The 22,574-nt window shown below is 49.2% G+C and overlaps 2 long non-coding RNA genes across 3 annotated transcripts; both read left to right on the forward strand.

The window, feature by feature from the left end:
* Nucleotides 1-25: 25 nt before the first annotated feature.
* On the forward strand, nucleotides 26-4,400 carry LOC129145733 (uncharacterized). Its single transcript, XR_008551727.1, has 3 exons — nucleotides 26-693; nucleotides 2,650-2,732; nucleotides 3,334-4,400. It is a non-coding gene; the product is annotated as an uncharacterized LOC129145733 (long non-coding RNA).
* Nucleotides 4,401-20,553: 16,153 nt separating this feature from the next.
* On the forward strand, nucleotides 20,554-22,090 carry LOC119244419 (uncharacterized). Of its 2 annotated transcripts, none has more exons than XR_008551722.1 (3): nucleotides 20,554-20,646; nucleotides 21,221-21,345; nucleotides 21,634-22,090. It is a non-coding gene; the product is annotated as an uncharacterized LOC119244419 (long non-coding RNA). The 2 variants fall into 2 exon arrangements; XR_005125005.2 differs by lacking the exon at nucleotides 20,554-20,646 and adding an exon at nucleotides 20,948-21,063.
* Nucleotides 22,091-22,574: the final 484 nt, after the last annotated feature.

A 22,574-nucleotide genomic window follows, 5' to 3' on the forward strand; every position in this document is an offset into this window, starting at 1 on the left:
TAACAAAATCTCTATTTTACTTAGGCTTCTGATGGTAATTAAAGAGAGAAAGATCCAGTACATAAAAGTCACACTTTGCAGGACGAAATCAGTATGCTAAAACTGGAAATAAATACAATGAAAAATCAAAACCAGGAAAAAGAGAAGACCATTGAAATTATAAAAGAAATGAATGATTTTCTGCGAAAAACAATACAACTGAATGAAGAAAGACTTGCAAAAACAATATCCCAACATTGTGAACAACTTCTTGTTCTAAAGAGTGAAAATAACTCGCTAAACACTCAATTGGAAAATGAAAAACTAAAAACCAAAACACTGAAAACAGAAGTTGAATCCTGCCGTGGTAGACTGGATGCTGCTGTACAAGATCGTGGTCAAAGTCACAAGTCCAAGAGGGACCTAGAATGCCATTTCCAAGAGACAAGAGAGGAGAGATTACATTTAGAGGAGAGATTATCTCAACTACAAAGGGAAAACATGTAGCTTCAACAGCAACTAAGTGTGTCTTGCAACAAAGCTGACAATAAAGAGGAGACATTAGTGAATATTGGAGGCCAGCTTCAGGACACTATAAAAAGGATTCAAACTGAAAATGAGAAACAATAAACAAACGACGAGTTAATTGATGAATGGCATCGTTTAAAAAAAAAAAGAATATATAAGTATGAAAAAGAGAAAGCAGCAAGAGAAGTAAGTATTCTCTTCAGAAGAATATTTTTCAAACTTCGTGAAGGAAAACTCAAAGTAATAATTGGTTAGGGCTAAAGATTGAATCTAGTGAATATGAGTAATATATAGACTTTGATCATATTTGCTTTGTCAGCTTAGAACCATTTATTGTGTCCAGTAAATAAATATTAGGCCTGAGAGGTACTTTACACTATGTAAAGACTTAGAGTACCTATGAAATTTTAAAAGGATAAATAATAAGTTGTCAATAGGTACAGACTTATATTAATAACTTGGTCATACTGCTGATGTGGGGGGTGAGAGGATCCCCCAGAGACAGAGTAGGGAACCAAAGAGGCAGACCGACTGAAATACACTGCTGAGGGGAGCAGGGGGCGAGTCAGGAGTGCTCTGCTGTGCCATGTGGGTTTCTCCCTGGCCGGCCTGGGATCAAATCTATGCCTTAGAGGCTGTGGATTGCTTCACAGTGTGATGCCCAACCCCTTGTGCCACCAGGGAGGCCCAGTGAATATATCTTTTTTTTTTTTTAGTAATTGTTTACATTTTTTTTTAAAGATTTATTTATTTATTTATTTATTTAGACAAGCACAGGGTATAGTCAGAAGTGCGGGAGGGTGAGAAAATTCACCAGAGCCAGAGCGGGGAGCAGAGCAGGCAGAAGGACCGAAGTACACTGCTGAGGGGAGCAGCGGGCCGCAGGAGAGGTCTGCGCGCCATGTTTGACCCTCCTCCGGTGGCCGGGGAGCAGCCGGGAATCGAACCAGCGCCGTGGAGGCTTCGGGCAACTTCGCAACCTAGTGCTCAACCGCTGCGCCACCGGGGAGGCCCACCAGTGAATATATCTTTAAAATGTTATTCCAGGACAGTTTGAATCTCCTCTCCTTTGTTGATTTCACGACTTAATTTTTATGCCTAAATAATTTCATCTAGTTAAGCGGATGTACTATATTTTAAGATAAGGATATTTGAAACTTTACAACTTAAATAGTGTTATTGTTATAAAAATTGCTTGTCATAATTCTCCCAGTAGAAATATTAATGAGTTTATTTTTTTGAAGATTACAATTTCAATTGAAGTGGTCTTCAAGTGTCACTACACTTGGCACAGTTTGGCTACTGGTGAATTCATTTTCTTGACGTGATCTTTGACACTATCGCTGGAGGGCACCCTGAGACAAACTATCCTTCTCAGTTTTAGATTTTCTGCTCTCCAGAAAGGCATACACGTGAAATGAGGAAAGCTGCAGGAGGTGAAGGGTAGTATCATTTACAGACTGACTACAAATAAATATTGGGCTCTGCTTCTGCTTGAGGAGGTGTGTGGAAGCCCAAACAGGTAGTTCTCAACACCAGTGCCTTTGTAACAGTGTTAAGGGCTTTCTTTTCCCTGAAGCTGTTTAGTTCTCTTTAGTCACCCACCAGGCAGCTGTCCTGTTCTCCCCTAGAAGTTGTTCTAAGTTAATCTTCAGCACCAAATGTTTAACTCTCAGAGGTAATGAGTGAAATGTGTAAGGATAGTGAAAGGAAATGCTTGACAATATCCCTAAAGCCCCCTCCGTCACTGCCCGCCCTCTGCTGCCCACTGCTTTGAATTACTTATTATAAACCCAGAAACATGGGTGGGCTTCTTTACCACAATTTTAATCCCCTAATTGTAAACAGTATGTATGCACCAACACATTTTGAGTGTTAAAACATTGTTTTATGGGAAATTCATGTTATGGCAACATTTGTTTTTAAAGTGCAAATTATTTAGGCAAAAATGAAATATTAAGGATTTGGGTTTGGCAATCTTCACATGACCATTGAGAAGCTAACAGAAGTCAATATCGAACGTCTTGAGGAGGAGACACATCACAAACATGTATTCAGCGCTCCTCCTCCGAGGCCACGCCTACTGCTATCTTGTGCAACAAGTCCACTCAATAGTCTTAATAATTGTTTTCTGCTTGACAGTTATCTTACAACAAGACAAAATTCAACAAGTTTTCCTACCTTCAACCCATGGCCTTAAAACGAAAGCATAGACACTTAACTAGGTTAGTTATATTACCTTTTGACAAATTTTATATCACCTTGTTTCAAATCTCTGATGCAATTTTAATTTATACTTTGACAAAATTCTTAGTCATTCAACTGACTTATTTATACATGCTAAGTAAATGTCAATTACTTGTGCTAACAAAGTAGATAGAAAATTTAAAAATATAAGTCCCTGGGTCTTTCATTTTCAAAAATCACTGATGTAATTGAATTAGATGCAATGAAATCAACACATTTAAAATTTCTTCAAAATCAGTATTTAATCAGATCTTAGAAATTAAATATTATTGCTTGATAACCAGAAGTTTACTTTGAGATACTTTGAATTACTTTATGTTTGATTTCAGTTTGACTGTGGTTCATAAGAATTTGAAAGTTTCTCTGTACATTAACTGCCTCATTTTCTGCTAGAATAAGGTGCCAATCCAGATATTTTGACATCAGTGGCAAATCTGCGCTCCACTATGCAGTTGATAAAGTGAATCAGTCGATAATAACAAAGCTGCTTCTACACAAAGTAGATATTGAAGCATGAAACAAGGTATAGACCAAGTAACATAATATACAAAATATATGAACTGCATTTTTTTTTTATAGAAGCATGGAGTACAATCAGAAGCGCAGGAGGGTGAGAGAATTCACCAGGGCCAGAGCAGACAGCAGAATGGCAGACTGACAAAAAACACTGCCGAGGGGAGCAGCTAGCGGCAAGAAAGGTCTGTGCACCATGTGGGACCCTCCCACAGCGGCCAGGGATCGGACAGGTGCTCCAGAGGCTGTGCCAGCTTCGCACCCCACGCTCAACTGTTGTGCCACCGGGGAGGCCCTCAATTGCATTTCTTAAGCCACAAAACATTTTATTATCTACATCTCTCTAATATGTATGCATCCATACATTCATAGTGAAGACAATACACAAAGCCAGAAGGAGGAATATGTACGTTTTCTGCTACAACATGGTGTCAATCCAGATATTTTGGACATCAGTGGCAACTCTGTGCCCCACTATGCAGTTGATAACGAAATCAGTTGATAATAACTAAGCTACTTTTACACAAAACGAATATGGAAGCACAAAACAAGGTATAGACCAAGTAACACTATTTACAAATATATGACCCGCATTTTTTTTTTTTTTAATATAAGCACTGTGTACAGTCAGAAGCACGGGAGGGTGAGAGAATTCACCAGAGCCAGAGCAGAGAGCTGAACAGGCAGACTGACAAATTACACTGCAGTGGGGAGCAGCGGGCTGCAGGAGAGGTCTGGCGACATGTGGGACCCTCGCTTGGAGGCTGGGGATTGAACCAGCGCTCCAGAGTTTGTGCCAGCTTTGAACCACAGCACTCAACTACTGTACCAACGGGGAGGTCCTGAATTGCATTTCTTTTGCCACAAAACATTTTATTATCTACATCTCTTTTATTTGTATGCATGCATACATTCATAGTGAAGACTATACACAAAGCCAGAAGGAGGAATATGTATGTTTTCTGCTAGAACATGGTGCCAATTCAGATATTTAGGACATCAGTGGCAACTCTGGTCCCCACTATGAAGTTGATAACGAGAGTAAGTTGATAACATCTAAGCTGCTTTTACACAAAGCAAATATTGAAGCACGAAACAAGGTAAGGACCCAGTAACATTATTCACAAAATATATGAACTGCATTATATATATATATATATATATATATATATATATATATATATATATATATAAGCACTGGGTACAGTCAAAAGCATGGGAGGGTGAGAGAATTCACTAGCATCAGAGTGGAGAACAGAACAGGCTGACTCACACAATACACTACTGAGGGGAGCAGCTGGTGGAAGGAGAGGTCTGTGTGCCATGTGGGACCCTCTCCCATACGCCGGGAATGGAACCTGCGATGCAGAGTTTGCGGGCAGCTTTGCAACCCAGTACTCAAATGCTGTGCCACCAGGGAGGCCCAAACTGCATTTCTTAAGCCACAAAACATTTGATTATCTGCATCTCTCTCATATGACTGCATGCATACATTCATACTGAAGACAATGCACAAAGCCAGAAGGAGGAATATGTATGTTTTCTCCTAGAACATGGTGCCTATCCAGATACTTTGGATATAAGTGGCAACTCTGCCCTCCACTATGCAGTGGATAATGAGAATCAGTGGATAAAAACTAAGCTAATTTTACACAAAGCAAATATTGAAGCATGAAACAAGGTATAGACCCAGTAATATTATTCACAAAATATATGAACTGCTTTTTTTGTTTGTTTTTTATACAAGCATTGGGTACAGTCAGAAGCACGGGAGGGTGGGTGAGAGAATTCACCAGAGTCAGAGTGGAGAGTACAACACGCAGATTGACAAAGTACAGTGCTGAGGGGATCAAGGGGTGACTGGAGAGGTCGGGGAGACATGTGAGACTCTTGCCAGGCGGCCAGGGATGGAACCAGTGCTACAGAGGCTGTGCCAGCTTCCCACCCCAGGGCTCAACTGCTCTGCCACAGGGGATGCCCTACTTTGCATTTCTGAAGCCACAAAACATTTTATTATCTACATCATCTCTCATATGTATGCATGCATACATTCATACTGAAGACGATATGCAAAGCCAGGAGGAGGAATATGTATGTTTTCTCCTACAACATGGTGCCGATCCAGATACAATTGGCATAAGTCAGCAAGATATCCATATAGACGGGTATGGAACTCTGAAGACCTGGAGGGACTAAAGAGTAACAGACTGCTTGTGACAATGCTAGAAGCATCATGGTGGCACAGGAGATGGACAAGATCCGGGAGCTGCGGGACAAGACCTCACCTGCAGGAGACACCCGAGAGGACCAGCCCAAGGCCACTGAGGCAGCAGAATCATTGGAGAAAGAAAGAGGATCATGATTCAGAGCTCACCAGTGCTGACACAAGGAAGAAGCCTATGAACTTGGGACTAATGGACTTGGACTGACAATCCCGGCAGAAGGCGGAGGACCTTGGCATGTTATTTTTTTTGGGAATCTGGGGGTGGCCAGTGGGTGTCAATGGCCAAAAGCAGCCTGTGTATGCCCAGCAGCTAGGCAGAGGAAAAAAGCCAAATTTGAGAAGCAAAAGCTGGTGCTAAGTTGAAAAGCCCTGAGCGGCTGTTAAGCAGCCTGAGTATGCTGAAGACAAGTGAGTCTCTTAAAATCACCTGTGGATGATGCACTGCTCGTTCTTGCCTGAGGGTGAATTGCTGAGGAACCCGTTCTTGGGGAAGGGTGGGGAACGTGGCTTGGGTGGAGCCCAAGCTGAAGAGAGGCCCAAGATAGGCCGCATGTAGAGTTTGGATCCCTGATCCATGCGCTTGTGCAGTGGGCTGGCCTGAGTGCAGGGGTCTGTGAGTTACATTGGTGGCTATGAAAGCCGAGTGTTGGAGCGACCTCAGACAGAAACCGTGAGGGTTGGCGATTACCCCCAACAGTAGAATAGAATCGCCAATCCCAGAGTGAGTGCATCCTGGGGGTGGATGTGGTGTGTGGCTTGTAGCCGAGACTACAGCCAGGGAAGGCCAAGAAGCCTGACGGCTCCTGGTGTGTTACAGTAGAGGCCATGAGTGGTTTCCCTGCCTCATATGAGAAAGATGTGGTAATTGTTGTCTTCCTGCCTTAATGCATATGCTTATGCACTCCCAAGGTTTTCTTGAAATGCATAAATAAAGAGCTGCTGAGACCCTCAGCAGGATGATGTCTGCACCCTGATCAGGTGTCTGCATCTCCTCACTCCCCCTCCCCATCATTCTGCAATGGAGCTGACACAGTCCCATCCTTCAGGAAGCCCTGACACCCATTCTGCTGTGGCTGGCTCGCAACATTCACATAAGTATTATATAGCAAGTATTATATAGCAGTTGAAAAATAATACTTGACTATCAAAGTAAAAAGAACAAAAAGGATGAAAAGAAGGACAATGATAAAAAGAAGGAAGAGAATGATCTAGGTAGCCTGGCCCCGGCCAGTTCACCTTTCTGAGTCCATTTATTATAAAGCATATGTGGGTAAATTTCCTTTTTTTAAAGATAGGATTTCTGTCATGCCATGGAAGGAAGGGAGGGGGATATGCAGGATCTCAGTGTCTAGCCAGTACAAAAGGTAGTGCTAGACTTTCAGCGAAAGTAGAGGACAAGCAATTTGAAACACATGGTGATGTCACAAGGTAAAATCTGTAATTCTTCCTTTCAGATCGAAGAACTATTAGCAGTCATTGCTTTTCTGCAAATCAAACAGGATGAGTAGTGTTCAGACCAAGGCAAGTAAAATCTCACCCTTATCAGACAAATACTGCTAAGAGGTGAATGATGTGGGCAATTCAGCTTTGGTTTCTCCACAAAAGGAACGGGTTCACAAGCCTTTGTGTATGACTTGGAACATCGGTTCACACTTCATCAGATGTATGTTCCCTCACACACCCACACCAATGCATCCATGTCTTTTTCCCAGACCCCTGGGCCCCCTCCCTGTTGTGTGCAACCACTCCTACTCCCCCATCCAGTAGCACAAATTCTGTAGTACAATATCCTGGGTTTGTTTTGCTTAGGGTTGCCAGTTTTTGTTTAGTGACATTGTGGTGGAACTGTATTGCAGCAAAATACATTAATTTATATTCATAGATGTGTACACATGGAGGGAAGTCCTGGGAGAACACAACCTTTCTGGGATTAGTCTGGGAGAGCCCTGACCTCTAGTCATGGAGAGCGAGCACTGAGCCCTCTTCCCTGGCAAGGGGTTGCAGCCCCTGGTGCAGGGGTCAAGCTCCCAGCTAGCTTGGTGTACAGCAGAAACAGAGGGTGGCTGTCTAGGGGCTTGCCCCAAATTAGCCCTGTGGAGGGCGTTACTGATAAGCATGAAAGGATGTAACTTTACTTTTTTATTATTAATGAAAATTTCCCTGAGTTACCATTTCTTTTACCTACATTTATCACCACTGATTTGGGGGTTCTATCTTTCCCATGTTCCTCTTGTGTGAATGTCCCAGAGACTGCCCTGACAAACTCTGGTCTTGGGTCTCAGTGTTCTAATATCCTAAGGGGCAGCCCTTTTAGGGCTGGGAGGCACAGGGGTCAGGGAATTGAGCTCCTGAGGGTTGCTTTCCAAGGGCACATCCTGAAGTTGCCCCATGGGGTCTGGCCGTTACCCTGGGGCATTATTAGGATGATGAGTCATGATCATCATGACTCATTTTTTAAAATAAATTATAAAATCTTCCCTATTTTGGGAAAGCCCACCTAAGTCCCTCTCTTTTACAAATAATCCACCTTCTCTCCCCTCAGTAAAGTGTTAGATACTTAGTATTGCCTCATATTCTGGACATGGAGTGGGGGAAATATGTAAACCTATTTGTTTCCATATTTGAAACTTGCTAAACATCTCTGCCCAGATCCACCCCTTGGCTTCACATGCCAGCAGCCCTAAGATTCGGCAACTCTCCTCTCACAACACAACTCTTTGGTATCTCACTTCCTTATGCTTTATCTTTACCAAAGCCTCAGAAAAAGATCAATTCTTTCTCTATAATCCTTTTTCCGTTTTTAATTCCCCAAAATGTATTCCCTCTTTAAGTCAAGATAAGTGACTTTCAAATCACATACACCGAAACAGCAATCTTGGTGGTTGCCTCAGAGAGTAAACAGACATGTCTATATCCAACGTGTCAAAAAAAGAAGGGGAAGAGTGATTGTGCACATGTATTGATTCAGCAAATATAACTGAGCATCTACAATGTACCAAGAAGTTCTCTAATGCCTGAAAATGAGTAAACAAGATGGAATCCTTGCCCTCAAGGAATTTACAGTGTTTTTATTTATTTTGGATAGACCAAAGACAAGTAAGCAGGCAATGATGCACTGACATCTGAGCCTCAGAGATAAATGGGGGGCATAGGAGTCTTTGGGGTGAGCCTCCTTCCTAGTCTGGGGGAGAGTCCAGAGACATTCAGAAGACAAATCGAAGGATCTTGGGGTGAGGGGAACAGCGGGAAGATGCATACTCTGGCAGTCAGAACATGCAGCAGGGCCGCACAGCTGGAGAAACCAGCATCATTTCAGAACATCCAAAGGGATTCAGCCTAGCTGGACAGTCCTGCAGGACCTGTCTGCAGGGAAGGCTGTGAGGGGAAAGGGAGGGGTGTGGGAAGCCCATCTCGCCTCCTCCACCACCCAGCCATTCAAAAGGAACTACCAATGCATATCTGTGCTCTGAGGCTACTTCCTGCCCTCCATTTTTTTTTGGTGAAAGCTCAGGCAGGCTCCATTATTTTTTTTTTTCAGAAAATCTCAAGTAATCACCAAAGCCTCCAGTTTTAGAAGTTAGACACATTCATTTCAGCAACTAAAACGCCTAATACTGGTAGTCAGAGAACTTCATTTAAACTCCCTGACCCACCTCAAAGTGGGTGTGGTCAGCTTCTCTCAAATGCCCAGCCTTGAGCTTTTCCTCATATGCTCACCCTCCTGGCCTTGCTTCCACCCTAGCGTCTAGGACAGGGACCTGGCAGAGGGGAGCTCTGACCTCAGTGCATGTTCAGGGCTGACTCTTCTTGGGGTGCTCTTGAGTGTCCCTCAGATTTCCCCACTGACCACATCTATGTGAGTGTCCCTCCAGTCAAGAGCAAAGCATCTCCTCAGGCCAGCGGTGGCCTCTTCCTTTTCAGTCCAACTCCCCTCCCCACACACAGACTGCCAGGAAACTCCTGGACAGGATTTAAATGACTTCCAGCCAGCTTCACGCCTCACCCGAAAATCTGGTCACCACAGCACAACCAGGCAGCTGGGCCCACTGCTGCGGCCCCACCCAAGGCAGCTGAGTGTGCCACTGCCCCAGCCCCCCAAAGTGGTGTTGCCCGTGGGTTGGCACCAAAACACAGCGCATTGCATGCTCCCAGGGACACAAGTCCAGAGCCCCATGTGGTCCTGGGTGATGGGGAACGTCCTTTTTTTCTCCTCAATGTAGGGAAGGAAAGGCCACACCACTTCAAGAACTTTAAAATAAAAATAGCACCTCTGGGGCCTTTGAGAACCTCAATGATAATGTGAGTCCTTTTTTAATGTCCTGGTTTGCATTTATATAAAGAGTTTGAGCTTTGACCTCAGTAAGGCAGAGACCCTGAAATTTATAGCCCAAAATGAGGTAAGGAGTGAGACTGAGGTCCAGCATTCACACCCAGGACCCCAGAACCTGTCTGTCATGCCTCACCCCACTGCCTTGCGCAGCAGCCCCCCGAGAGAGGACAGGGTGAATTTCTGGCTGCCAGCTTCCCAAAGGTTCCCCAAGAATAAGAGGCAGTACAGCTGCTGGGACCCTCAGCTGCTCCTCTCATGGTCTGTGATAGCTCCTCTTCCCCAAACCACATCCCTTTCACCTTTTCAGGAACTGTGAAACAAAGCTGGCAGGGGAAGGAAGCCTTGGTGTGGCTGAGAGTTCCCATGTAGCTCCCACCTGCTGTCCCAGTGCCTCCATTTGCCTATGATTCTCCCTTCTTGTACATTCCCTTCTGACACATATCTGTCCCTTGCTTCCCACTCCCCCATTTTTAGTTTTCTTCAAATCTCTATTATATGTTGGCCACTAAACCTCTACATTTCTCTTTCTAGACATAATTTTGTATCAGCGTGTGTCTACTTATTCCTCCCTAGTTTGCCAGAGTCAGGATCTCATTGTCTTTTATCTTGACCATCAAATCTGTGGTTTAGACAAATGTGATGGCTGAAACCTGAATCAGCCTCAGGGCCGTTGAGGATTCAGAGGAAAGAGGTAGAGCACCTTTTACCACCCAAGAGGTGACAATCAGAATCACGGCGCCCTGGAGAACTGTCTGGACAGCCCATCCCCACACTCTTCCGTAGCTGCCCTGGCCCCTGTCATTTCTTCTCTCTCCATCCCTTCAGCTATTAGCTCTGAGAAGAATGACCACTCAGGTGACTGCCCTCCTCACTCATCATCCTCAGCATCTGACTTGTTTCATTCTCCAACTGGGAACAGCAAGAAATCACCCTTTGTCTTTTCTTGGAACCCCAGTATTTGTAAATGCCCAAAGGGTAAGTCTTCAGAGGATCCTCTGCCCCGCCCACCTGACCCAGCTCCCTTCTGACATCCTCCCTTCTCAATAATAGCTTTCTGGGGCGGGGTCGGTGGGGGGTAAAGAGGGGGAAACCCACTCTCACTTGATTTTGAATTTTCAATACTTCCAGAATTCTGGCATAAATTAAAGCTCAATAAATGTTTGTAAAAATGATAGATATTACGTAATCAGAGGAATAATAATCCTAAAGTATTTTTATATCTCTATTGCATTAGTCAGGGGGGAGAGCCAACTTATCTGAAGGCAGGATGAGAGAGTCTGAAGGGAAAGAGGAGAAAAAGGCTACATGAATACTGAACCATGAACCCTAAAGCTGAGGAAGCTTCTCTCAATAGTTGCCGAGACTGCGCAGGTCCTCGACCACTAAGTCTGAGCCTTGAAGAGCCCTACAGAACAGCATGTTTCATGTTCATAGAATTTATCATGGATTAAGACTATTTATTATGAGTTGAGACCAACCCCAAACGCAGCAGATGGAAAATTGAGGCCCTGCTTTTAGATTGGCTCTTGCCAAATCCCTTTTGTCCTTGGCTAAAAATAATGTACGCATTAAATGTCTGTGCTTAGTTTCTGATATCAGTTATGTTCAAAATTGCGTGGCCATAGGTTTTGTGGAAAAGTACAGAGTCCACAAACGCTCCCATTGTAACAGGGTGGTCCCCAGGAAAGGGGGAGGTTCCCTGCCCCACCCAAGGGAGGGTGGAGCTGAGCAGGGAGAGGAGAAGCTGCAGAGGAGACTGAGGAAGAAAGGAAGCAGGATGGAGCCAGGAGACCTGGAGGAGGCGCATGGAGCCTAGAGACACGTGAAGAAACTGCGCTTGTCTTTTGGTCATGGACTGGGTGACACAGATGTGGGTGAGACCCATGGGGCGGTGACAATGGCAGCTTTTATCTTGATGTTGATTTTGCTCTTTTCCTTCCGGGTTTGTCTGGTAGTTTCTGACCCTTTTCTGTGGGTCCCCACTGGAAGATGGTTTAGACTTGTGGCAGGATTTGGGGCCTTGTTCTGGGCCGATCCCATATGGATGGACTTTTACCCACGAGGGGATGGGTAACTTTGGGTGCTTCACTTAGAAACTAGACTCTTTGCCTTACCTGTATTGTTTCCTAGTTTTATGAAAGTTCCTTCCCATTAAAGTCTCATATGTTTTGTGTTGATGCGGCAGATGGCAGAACCCATTTAGAATAGGCAGGTTTGCGGGGTTTGGGCTGCCCCTCTCCCTGTCCTATAACACCTTCACAATGGACATTCAAAAGTTCCCATTAGCTGGAGATGTAGGAATCCAGAGTTGCAGGAGGGTGGCTGAACAAGGCTAGTGGGAGCAGAGCCTTGATGGAAAAGCCAGCCCAAAGGCATCTGCTAGGAATGAAGTGGGTACCGTCAAAACCAAGGACCAGGATAAGGGTGCTGGTGGTGGAAATAATCCCTTGCACAGTAAAGGACAATGTAAAAGAGGAATTGTTGGTAGAGCATTGGAACCTCCTCTTTCCTGGGGACCACCTTGTTACATTTGGAATCTAGTAGCCAGTCAGCCCCTCGCCTTTGTGAGGCACTCTGTTTCTACCCTCCCTTCTCTGGCAGACTAAGCAGGCTCAGGGTATTTTCTTCTTTCTCAGAAACTTATGCTGAGACTCAGGAGGCAGCTCAGACATCTCTCTGGGGGGCCTAGCCGTGCCCTGCCCTCTGTGCCTGCCCCAGCTCTCTATCTAAAGCAAGGCTGGAGCCTGGCATGAGCTCCCTGAGGCTCCTTGGCTCCCCCAGCATTGGGAACTGCTCAGCCTTCTCAGGCCCTGTGCCCTCTGCGCTCTTTTCTCCACATGTCTGCCCTTCACTATTTCCTTCCTCACTTTTCTTGTTCCAGGATGTATATTCTACATTTCTGTTGATCTGTTTTTAAAAAAAAGAAAGGAAAAATTGCTTCCAGGGTGACAAAATTGGGACTGCAAGCAAAGGCAAGGCCATAGAGACTCTGTTACCTCCTGGATCCCCTGGCCTGGCTGTGGAGACTCACTAGCCGGGTTGCTGCCCCTTTGTTTCTGACATGGCTGCACCAAAGCTACCAGGAATGGGACAGGCAGTCTTCTAGGGGCCCAGCTTCAGGTGCAGCTCCTGACCCACCCCGCTCGCGCCATTCCTTGCTTCCTAGAAACACCGGAGAGCTTCTGATGCAGTCAATAAATACTGTCTCCCACGCCTGGGCCCTGAGAAGCCCCTCTTCCGCCCTGGACTGAGCCCCTGCCTCATTGTCCCTGGGCTGGTCAGAGGAAAGATCAGGGCCCCTCTGGGATGCATTTCCATTGAAGGGGTTGGGTTGCTAGGTCTCGTCATCTGTTACGGCTGACTAGGTGAACCTGGGGTTCTTATATGTTAGAGCCTGGCAGGCGCTCTGGTGCCCAGAACACAGGGTGCTAATTTTAGGCTTTCAGGCCTAGTCTTCCAGCCAGAAACAGATCCCAGGCTGCAGGGTCAGCCCTGAGCCCCAGTCACTAGACCACCAGGGATTGGTGTCTCATGAAGCTGCCTCAGGAACTTTGCTGATGCTCAGACAAGAAAGAAGAGGCAGATTTGTTTAGAGAAAGAAAAAAAAGTTTATTAAGAAGAAAAGGAACAGAAATAAAGTGGGACTCCCAGGCCCGTGAAACCAGGCCAGGGAGGGTCAAGGAAGGCAAAGTGGATTCATGTCTCAGGGAACACAGACCTTCCCTCCCTGGTTATTCTAAAGCCCACCAGTCTCTGTGGGACTGGTTAGTCCTCAGTAGTCTCACTCACTCTGCCTTAATTTATGTCTCTGTGCCCAGAATTAAGTCTCTGTGCCCCAGCCCTTAGAGTTCTTTTTCTTTATTGCCCTTGTCCCAGAACATACCTGTACCTGGTCCTGGGGTGTCTGATGAACTCCCTTTGGAAGTTGTTGCCCTCATCTCTGGAGCTACCCTGGAGGACCAAGCAGGTAAAAGTCCTTTTTTAGATCATCAGGCCTCCATGACTCCCACCTCAGAGCCGGCTTAGCAGAACGCCTTGTCTACACCATCGGATCTCCTGGATGTCCAGGTTACAAGGGCCACAGCTTGGTCATCTGGAGAACCTTCTGAATCCAAGGATGACAGAAAAGTGAGGAATCAGTGATAGGACTTTCTGACATTCTGACATTCTGACTGTGACCCTTTGGAAGTCTCTGCCCTTATCTCAGGAGCTTCCCTTATTCCTTTTGTTTCTTTTATCTCAAAAACCTCTAAATCTCCCCAAGCCCCTGCTTGCACTGTCCCTGAAGCTAATTAACCCCAACTTGCCCTAAGACTCACTAGGACTGTGCCATGGCTCTCTGTTTCCCCTCCTCAGATGGAGTGGGATGAAGGCCAAGGACTTGGATCCTCTTCTAAATTTCAGCAAACAGATCCATGAGCTCTATATTGAATGTGCGAGAGGAACAGGACTTTTAGAGATTACCTGTTTTGAAAAATTGGTAAAGCTCATCTCCAGCTTGGCCAAGCCTGGTGGCACCTCCAGACCTGGTGAAATCCTTGCCAGGCCAGTCCTAAGCTGTATGGGAGACGCCTCGCTTTACTAGAATCAGAATCTAGCTTTACTAGAATCAGATTGAACTGTGGCTTAGTCTCAAGACCTCAGGTCAGGACACCTTGCTTATTTATTTGTGAACTGGGCATTTTCTAACTAATCCACTCCCTCCCCCTGGGGACCTGTGCCTGTGACTCAAAGCTTTCACTAGTTCTTGGCCTCTTGAGGCTGCCTAGGTTTCTGGAAGGAGAGTAAAATGGGAGGGCTTTAAGCTTGGTTTCCATGGAAGCCAGACCAGAACATGGTTCTTTTGCAAATAACCAGCCACCAGCTAAAGGTATCCATCCTTGACCTATATCTCCACCATTTGGGGTTCAGATGAAATGTTCTCTGCAGAAAAACTCCATTCAAATGCCACCACCCTCCTGCTTCTGAGGAGCAGGGGACTTAACATTATTTATGCAGGATATTGAGAAAAGAGCTTGGGGTGGGAGGAAGAAAGCAAACACACTTCCTTAGGACTCTTTGGAAAGAAGAGCCAGTTAGGAGGAGGAAGGATCGAGGGAGGAAAGCGAGGCGTCTCCCATACAGCTTAGGACTGGCCCGGCAAGGATTTCACCAGGCTGGAGGTGCCACCAGGCTTGGCCAAGCTGGAGATGAGCTTTACCAAAGGTGCCCAGGAGCCTGGGGCACAGGTCTGTGGGTCTCTGGCTCCAGAAGGGCAGCTCCAGCAAGCAGTAGCGAGGGCAGGGCGACTCTTAAGTTCCATCCACAACAGACTTCTTCCACATAGGACCCCTGGCGTGGGGTGCAGGGGCCATGGCTACCTGGGAGACGTGGTGCCTAGTTCCACTCAAAGGGCAGTGATCTGCTGTTTCTTTTGTCCTGTTCTCAGTCTTAGGTCAGAGATAGCAGGACAATTAGTCATCAGAGAGATGAGCCACTAAATAAGAAGCAAGTACCGAGCCTATCTCTGAATCACCAGAATCTTGCAGATTCCCAGCCCTTTTCCATGATTCCCTGAAAGATGCTCATTTCTCACTCTTTATCTCTTTGAACCATGAAATGCACAAGGGCAGCCAGTCCTGGGACATGGGCATCCTGGGGCACAGTGTAGCCAGCTGTTTCCATTTCAGTGTCTGTCCCTGTCTTTCCCCCTCTATGACCAGGGCACTCGGTATTGGGGGCCCGGTTCACACCTTCACTGTCTTGGCCTTTGGACTGTATCTCCCTCTCGTGTGCGGGTTTCTCCTCTCTCCACGGTGCTTTCCTTTCCCTTTGTCTGTAGGTGTAACCATGGAATTTGTATCCCTGTCTCTCCAGAGACCCATGTCCTCTGGGTGTTTGAGTCAGATCCAGTGCCCCTCCTTTGCTTTCCTCCTCAAGGACTGGACTGGGGACTGGGCAAAATGTGGAGGCCTCAAGAAAGTCACAGCCCACCTCCGCCCATCCATCCTTCAAGCTCAGGGGCAAAGGGTTGTGGGCACCTTTCTTCCTCTCAATGTCCCTTTATTTTTTAAATGTGTTTGAATATAAGCCACACAAGTTTTTTTCACGGAGGCATTTCTTATTTTGAGAAAGCACCCTCTTGGTGCTTCCCCACTTCTTCCTGACCTCCTCTGGAAGCCTCCTATGCCTCCCACATTGTCATCTGTGCTGTCACCTGCTTGGGACCAGCGCCTGGCCCCTGCCCTATGACTGGGGACACCAAGGAGGCAGCTTCAGACACAATCCCACTCCTGTGAGTGTCCACCTTCCACATTTCCAACACCTAGCTATTTGGGGTGACACTGCTCCCTTTTCCACAGTCTTGTGCTGGCCTCAACAAGCATCTGACTCTCATCCCTGATAAACCCATATGGCACGCCCAGACCCCCTTATAAGGCTACAATCCCCAGAATTTAAGGAGTACTCCCTGCTTTAAACACACAGCCCCAAGATTTTTCCTGGTCCCCACCAATCATTGTAGCATAAAGGAATGTAGGGATCAGGCACCCAAAATAGTATCTACTTTAAAACTATGATATCTTGAGAAGATACCTAGCTTATTGCTTGTGACCCCCAAAATAGCTCACACTAGGGCTTTGGGGGCATTTTAGCTTTTCTCTGCCATATAAAGTGGTTTAGTTCTCCGTGAGGACCAAGGTGGGGAAAGACTGGGGTGTGTGGCCATCAGAGGGCTCCCTTTACAAAGGGCCATGTGCCCCCATGACCACCACCCCTGGCATTCGGGCCACCCTTCCCTTGGATGCAGTGGGCAACTTGAGAGCTGGAACCAAGTCCTGCTCCTTGCTGTATCCCTGGCTCCGTTCAAGTTCATAGTTGTCTGGCAAGAAGTACAAGCCTGGATGAAGGGCCTGTGGAGTATGGTGGGCCAAGGAGAGAGACTGAGCAGGTGACAAGGGCTTATTTGGGTACCATGGATGCTGGACTCGGGTGTGTCACAGGGCAAGCTCTGCAGGATCCCCTGGAAGTCGAGCCAAGGGGAACACATGACTGCTGCTAGGAAGAGACAAAAATAGTAAAGACCCCAAGGGGGCGCATCTGCCACAATTGCACAAGTCAAGTAGCTGATTCAAAAGAAACAACTGTGGGGATATGAGGGAAGAATCCCCAGCTCTGGGGGCCCTACCCTTCCCAGGGCCCAGGCTGCTGCTCCTTCTTGAACTTTGACCCTTTTCCCAGAGCCCAAATCTCCTCCTGGGACCTTTTCTGAGTGCAATGCCACAGGGAGCTTGGACCTTGACCTTCCCCAGTCTAGTTTGCATTTAGTAATCTGTAAACTATGGAGCTTGGGGGCACAGTTGCTTAAGAAGGAGTCCCTTAGGTCACACATGGCACTTCTTGGGGCGGCAGTCTAGGTACTGGGCCAGAGGCAGATGGGGCCTGATTCTGGGTAGGGTACCCTGGGGCTTGACTTGGGGACCGTACACTGCAACTACTTATTCCATGCAGTTCCTGGGCACAGCCCCCGGTGCTGGCTTGGGAAGGGCTGCTCCTCCCCAGCTGCAAATCCCAGGCCGAGTAGGCCCCACCTGAGCCTCCTCAGCCTTAGGTTCTCAGGGTGCCTGAGCTTAAAGGGAGAAGAGTGGGAAATTTCCTGAAAAGGGGGGATTCAGACCCCTACCTGCCATTGGGATAACCACCTTATACCTCCTTCCCCACAGCCCCAAACAGGCCTCTCCCAAAATCCCTGGGTCTCTGGTCCTTGGATTCTCCCCTAGGAGTGAGAAGCATTAGAAGCCAGCTGAGGGGTTCCGGGAGGCCCCTTCCTTCCTCACCAGGCTTCATTTCTAATTTCCCGAAAGCACCACCTGGGTTGTGCACAAATATCACTTCACTTCCTCCTGGCCTCTCCAGAGGCCACCCCCAGCTCCCCATAATCTGTCTTCTGGGCTGTCACCTTCTTGGGACCAGCCACTGGCCTCTGCCCTATGACTGGGGACACCAACGAGGCAGCTTCAGACACAATCCCAGCCCCCTGGAAGCACCTCCCCACCCCCAGAGCCTGGATCTTTTGGGCTTCCCTGGAACCTCTTCCTTAGCCCTGTGCTGCTCTCAGGAAGTCTCTGACCCCTAGAAACCCTTTATTAACTTTGTGATTCTTCCAGCATCCTAGAGGTGCTGCCCCCTGGACCCCGAAGGCCCCACCTATCCCTTACCCCAACATCACTGCTGCTCAAGATCAGGACCCTGATAATATGGACTGTAATTTTAGACTGGAATCCTAAGTGGTGAAGAACATGTTAGTTCCCCACACGAGCATGCACTATTTCCTAATTGGCACTATTCCCCTGGGATATTTTTTAAAGATTTATTTATTTATTTATACAAGCACTGGGTACAGTCAGAAGCGCGGGAGGGGGAGAGAATTCACCAGAGCCAGAGCGGGGAGCAGAACATGCAGACTGATGAAGTACACTGCTGAGGGGAGCAGCGGGCGGCAGGAGAGGTCTGCGCACCTTGTGGGACCCTCGCGGCAGCCAGGGATCGAACCAGCGCTGCAGAGGCCACGGGCGGCTTCTCAGCCCAGCGCTCAACCGCTGCGCCACCTGAGGAGGCCCTGGAATATATTTTGAATGTTCAACTTCCCCTGAGTGGGTTTACCGGTCTCTGCGTGGTGGGGGTGGGGGTGGGGGGCCGGCAGAGGCCGTGTCCCGCCAGCACAAGCCCCAGGCCCTAATTTCTGCTGTCGCCTCAGCACGCCCATCTGCCCGTCCTCACTGGGGAGGAAGGCACTTGAATGCAGGAACTGTGCCTCGTTCATCTTTGTGGCCCCAGTGCCAAGCAAAGATCCACACATATGATAAAGCAGTGGACTTAGGGGTGGGTGAACCCCTGAAGAAACTCCAGAGCAGAGCTGCAGCAGGAAGTCAGCAGGGGAGGGGAGTCTCCGGGCCCCACCCACCCGCGGGCCCGGCCGCTGGGCCCCTGGGAGCGGGACCGTCTTCTGTCTTCTGCCGGGGGCTGTGCCCCCAGGCTTCCTCCCAGCTCTGCTGGCCCCCACGCCGCTGGGCTTGCTCCCACCGCAGCAAGAGTTAGAGGTGCCGAGGCCCTGACAGCTCCATCCAGCTCCATCGGCCCTGACAACGCGGAGACCCATGGACTGTCTTTCAATAACCCCCTTCCCCAGGGCTCTGATTCCAGTTCCCGTTCCTATCTGCCATGGCCCTTGAGGCAGCAGTTCTGAGCCCTGAAGTACGACCTGACCTCCCTGGCGAAGGAGGGAAAAGGGGCGGTTGCTCCCGCGGGGGCTTCCAGGCAAGTCTGGCAGGGGCTCCCAGACCTGGGAGGAGGCCTGTGGCCCCTCACCTGGCTCCTCCCTGTCCTGTCTGCACCTGCCACCCTTGGGGTGGGGGAGGCGGCCTTCCTGGAGGACTCCCCCTCCCCACCCCTCCAGGCTGGGGTTTGAGGGCTTCCAGCCTGCAGCTCTGCCAACCCTGCCCGCCTGAGCTCCCCCGCCCTCAGGGCTCCCTACTGGGCGCTTAACTCCGCACCAGTGGGGGGTTCGCCTGGTCCCTGATGCCTGAGAAGCACTTTCCTCCTGGACAGGACGCCCACCTGCTAGACGCCCACCCCGCCTCCTTAGCCTGCCCCCCCCGTGTCGTGTCCAGAGCTGCGCGTCCAGGAGGCGGGGAAAGTGGGGACAAGGAAGTAAGGGAGAGGGGGCGCTCCTGGGCCTGTCCCCCCCCACCCTCTGTCCCCCCAGCCTGACCCCCTTGGGAGAGGCGGGGTCAGTCCATCGGCTTCTGCTGCTCCCACTGCCCCCCTTCAGGCCCCAAGTTCTGTTCCCTCTGCTTGTCTTCCTCACCTGCCCCTACTATGTCTCCTGTGTCTTTTGGTCTCATGTCCCCCTTTAGCGTCACCGTCCTGCTGCCCAGTGATCTTTCCACTTTCTGGCTTTCCCATCCCGCGTCCTTCCCCCGTCACCTTCCCTTTGGATCCCTCCTCCTGAGCGCCTGCTCCCAGGCGCCCGCCCGCCCTCCGGTCACCAGAACCGGGGCTCAGAGGGGTCGGGCCGGGGGGGGGCACTGGGCGGACACAGACCTGCCGGCCCGGCCCCCTCAGTCGTGTTTCTGGCTGCTTCTAGGCTGCCGGGCCCGAGCTCGGCTCCGGCTCCGGGCGGTCAGCGGACGGGGTGTCCCCCGCTGCGCGGCCACTACCGGGGCCCCCTTTTTGCTCGCAAACCTGCGCTGCTCACCCCCGCGCCTTACACCTCATTTTTCAGGAACGGCACATATTTGAGCGCCATCCTTTTGTGGACCTATGCATTGAGGAGGATGCTCGTCAGGCCCCCTCTGGGGGAGACGGGAACCCCAAGGCGCCCCTCGCTGGTCCCAGAGCCACTGCGCCCCCGGGAGCTCGTCCGCGAGTGGCCGCTGCGAGCCCCGCCCCCATGGCCGTTGCTGCCATTGGGGCTTCCCGGGCAGCCTGGCAGGGCTGCGGATGCGCCTTGGCGGTTGGGCTGTGGAACACCCATGTAGCTCCTGGTGCAGAACTCCCCAGCAGCCAGGGTGCTGCTTTTGTGCCGTCCTGGGATGCTGGCGCCCCCGGCAGCCTGGGGTGCGGGAAGGCAGGGCATGAGGAGCTGCTTGTCTGGGGTCTCGGGGGCCGGGCTAAGTTCCTGCCAGGCTGAGATACTTTCCCTTCCTTCCAGGTGCTGCCTGGTCCCAGATGCCCGGGTGCCCCTTTAAAGTTCCCGTTCCTGGACAGAGGACTGGTTCCTCTTAAGTTGCTGATTCCTTGTGGGAAAGACATGCTGCAGGATGCCGGTTTTATTTTGTCTTTTACTGTGAGTTATCCTTGAGTGTGTGTCCGTCAATGTGGGGTCCAGCTGGAAAGGAGGGTGGATGGCGCAAAGGACTCTTCCCAATGTCCCTGAGTGTGCCGGGAAGGCCGGAGAAAGCACCTGAAAACAGCCCATGTTTCCCTAATTGCCTGGAGGGATCCTGGCCAAGGTGTGTCCCCCAGCTGGGGGAGAGCTGCTGCCAGCTGGGGCAGCCTGAGGCTGTGCAGGTACCTGAGGCTGGGCCCCAGGGCTGGTCCCAGGTGGGCTCCTGATACTGAGATGTCTTGATGCCACTGTTTTCTCCCCCCAAACACACCCACCAACAGTTCCCAGAAGCCATGACATGTCCCTGCAGCTGGGGGCCTCCCAGGGTCGCTCTGGAGTCCCTCTGGGTCCTGCCTTGCCTGGGAAGGAAAGAAGGTAGGTGGGCCTGCAGAGGAAGCCCCAGAAGCAGTCCTCAAGGTCCTGAGCGGTTCCCTGAGGCACTTAGGAGTCCTTGTCCCTTCTTGCCAGGAGCTGCTCCTGCCACCTCACTTGATCTTGCTTTTTCCCGAGATGACTTGTTTGTTCCCTGTAGGAAGTGTGAGTCCGGGGAGACCCTTCAGCTGAGCCCACAAGGCACCATCAGCTTCTCACCTCTGGGGCCTTCTCCTCTCTGCAGTGTCCACCTTCAGAGGCTCTCCCTGGTCCTCCTTGTCCTAGGTAGTCTCCCACCCCTGAATGCCTCTTGTAGTCCCTGGTCACTGTCCATAAAAACCGTGTCCCACAGCTTCCTAATCAGCATGGGACACAGGTTGGCCACCGTAGTGGTGCATGCTGCCCCCAGGGTGACTGGGAGGGTCTTGGCGGGCACCCCTTTCCCGGGATGTGGTGTTGAGAGCATCTTCCTGTGGAAAAAGTTCTGCTCTGCGCTTGCTTGGTCTTTCCTTCCCTCCACCTGGATGTCTCTGTACCTTCCTACTCTGATCGTCCCTTTTCTTTTCTTCACAGAGGAGATTGGATGACAAGTCAAGGAAGGAGCCCAAAGACTCACAGGGGAGGAAGCCATCTGAGTTTTTCGGTGCAGAACCCATTGGCTCCGGTGGTGAGGAGAGACATAATTTCACCTCCAGCAGTGCTCCTGAGTCCAGGAATTGCCACCCCCACCCCAAAGATCCTCCTCTGGCCATCATAAAGGGGTGAATAGTGCCTGGCACCAGTAATTTTCCCTGCCCCCTTACCGCCAAACACTCAACTGGAAATGGCAAATATGGACCCCATGTGACACCCTAACTTTGTCCCCTGCCAGAGGCCTCAGCTTCCTCCCCTACTTCTGAGCTCACCCTAACAGCCCGTCCTGCTATCCAGTGGGTGAGGTCAGAGGGATGGTTTTTCACCCATATGAACTCAGAAGGGGCACCCAACTTCCTCACTCCCTGGGCCCTAGTTAACTTTCCAACCAGGCCAAGGCACTGTCTCCGTTGTCCAGATGCTGGGGCCCCTGTGCTCAGCCCAAAACATGCTCAGCTTTCTGAATAAAATTATTTCAAAATGGTGTCTACAAATATTGGAACCCCCTCCACTAAAATTATAGCTACAGGAAATGGAAGAAGCTTGGGTTGATCTTGGTGTGCTCAGGAGGAAGTATCAGCAGTGGAGGGGACTGTGGGGTGGCCACACATGTGGTCAGGTTGGGGTTCAGGGACCTCAATTTTCTCCTGTGGAGATGAGCCTGAAATTGCTGCCTCATCATTCTGTACTCCTGTATAAGGTTCTAGGGAAAAAGACTTTTAAATTTCCTTTTAGGAAAAACTTCTGTGAACTGGAGGCTACTTCTATAATAACCATTAACTTTATCACATTGATCTGGAAGCTTACCTATAATATCTCCTATAGTTTCTATTTCATATTTGCTTCCTGAACTGTATTTTTTTCTTACACATTTTTATCTA

Source organism: Talpa occidentalis, unplaced genomic scaffold (assembly GCF_014898055.3).
Source record: "Talpa occidentalis isolate TD23 unplaced genomic scaffold, MPIMG_talOcc4v2.1 talOcc4.14, whole genome shotgun sequence".
Taxonomy (NCBI): Eukaryota; Metazoa; Chordata; class Mammalia; order Eulipotyphla; family Talpidae; genus Talpa; species Talpa occidentalis.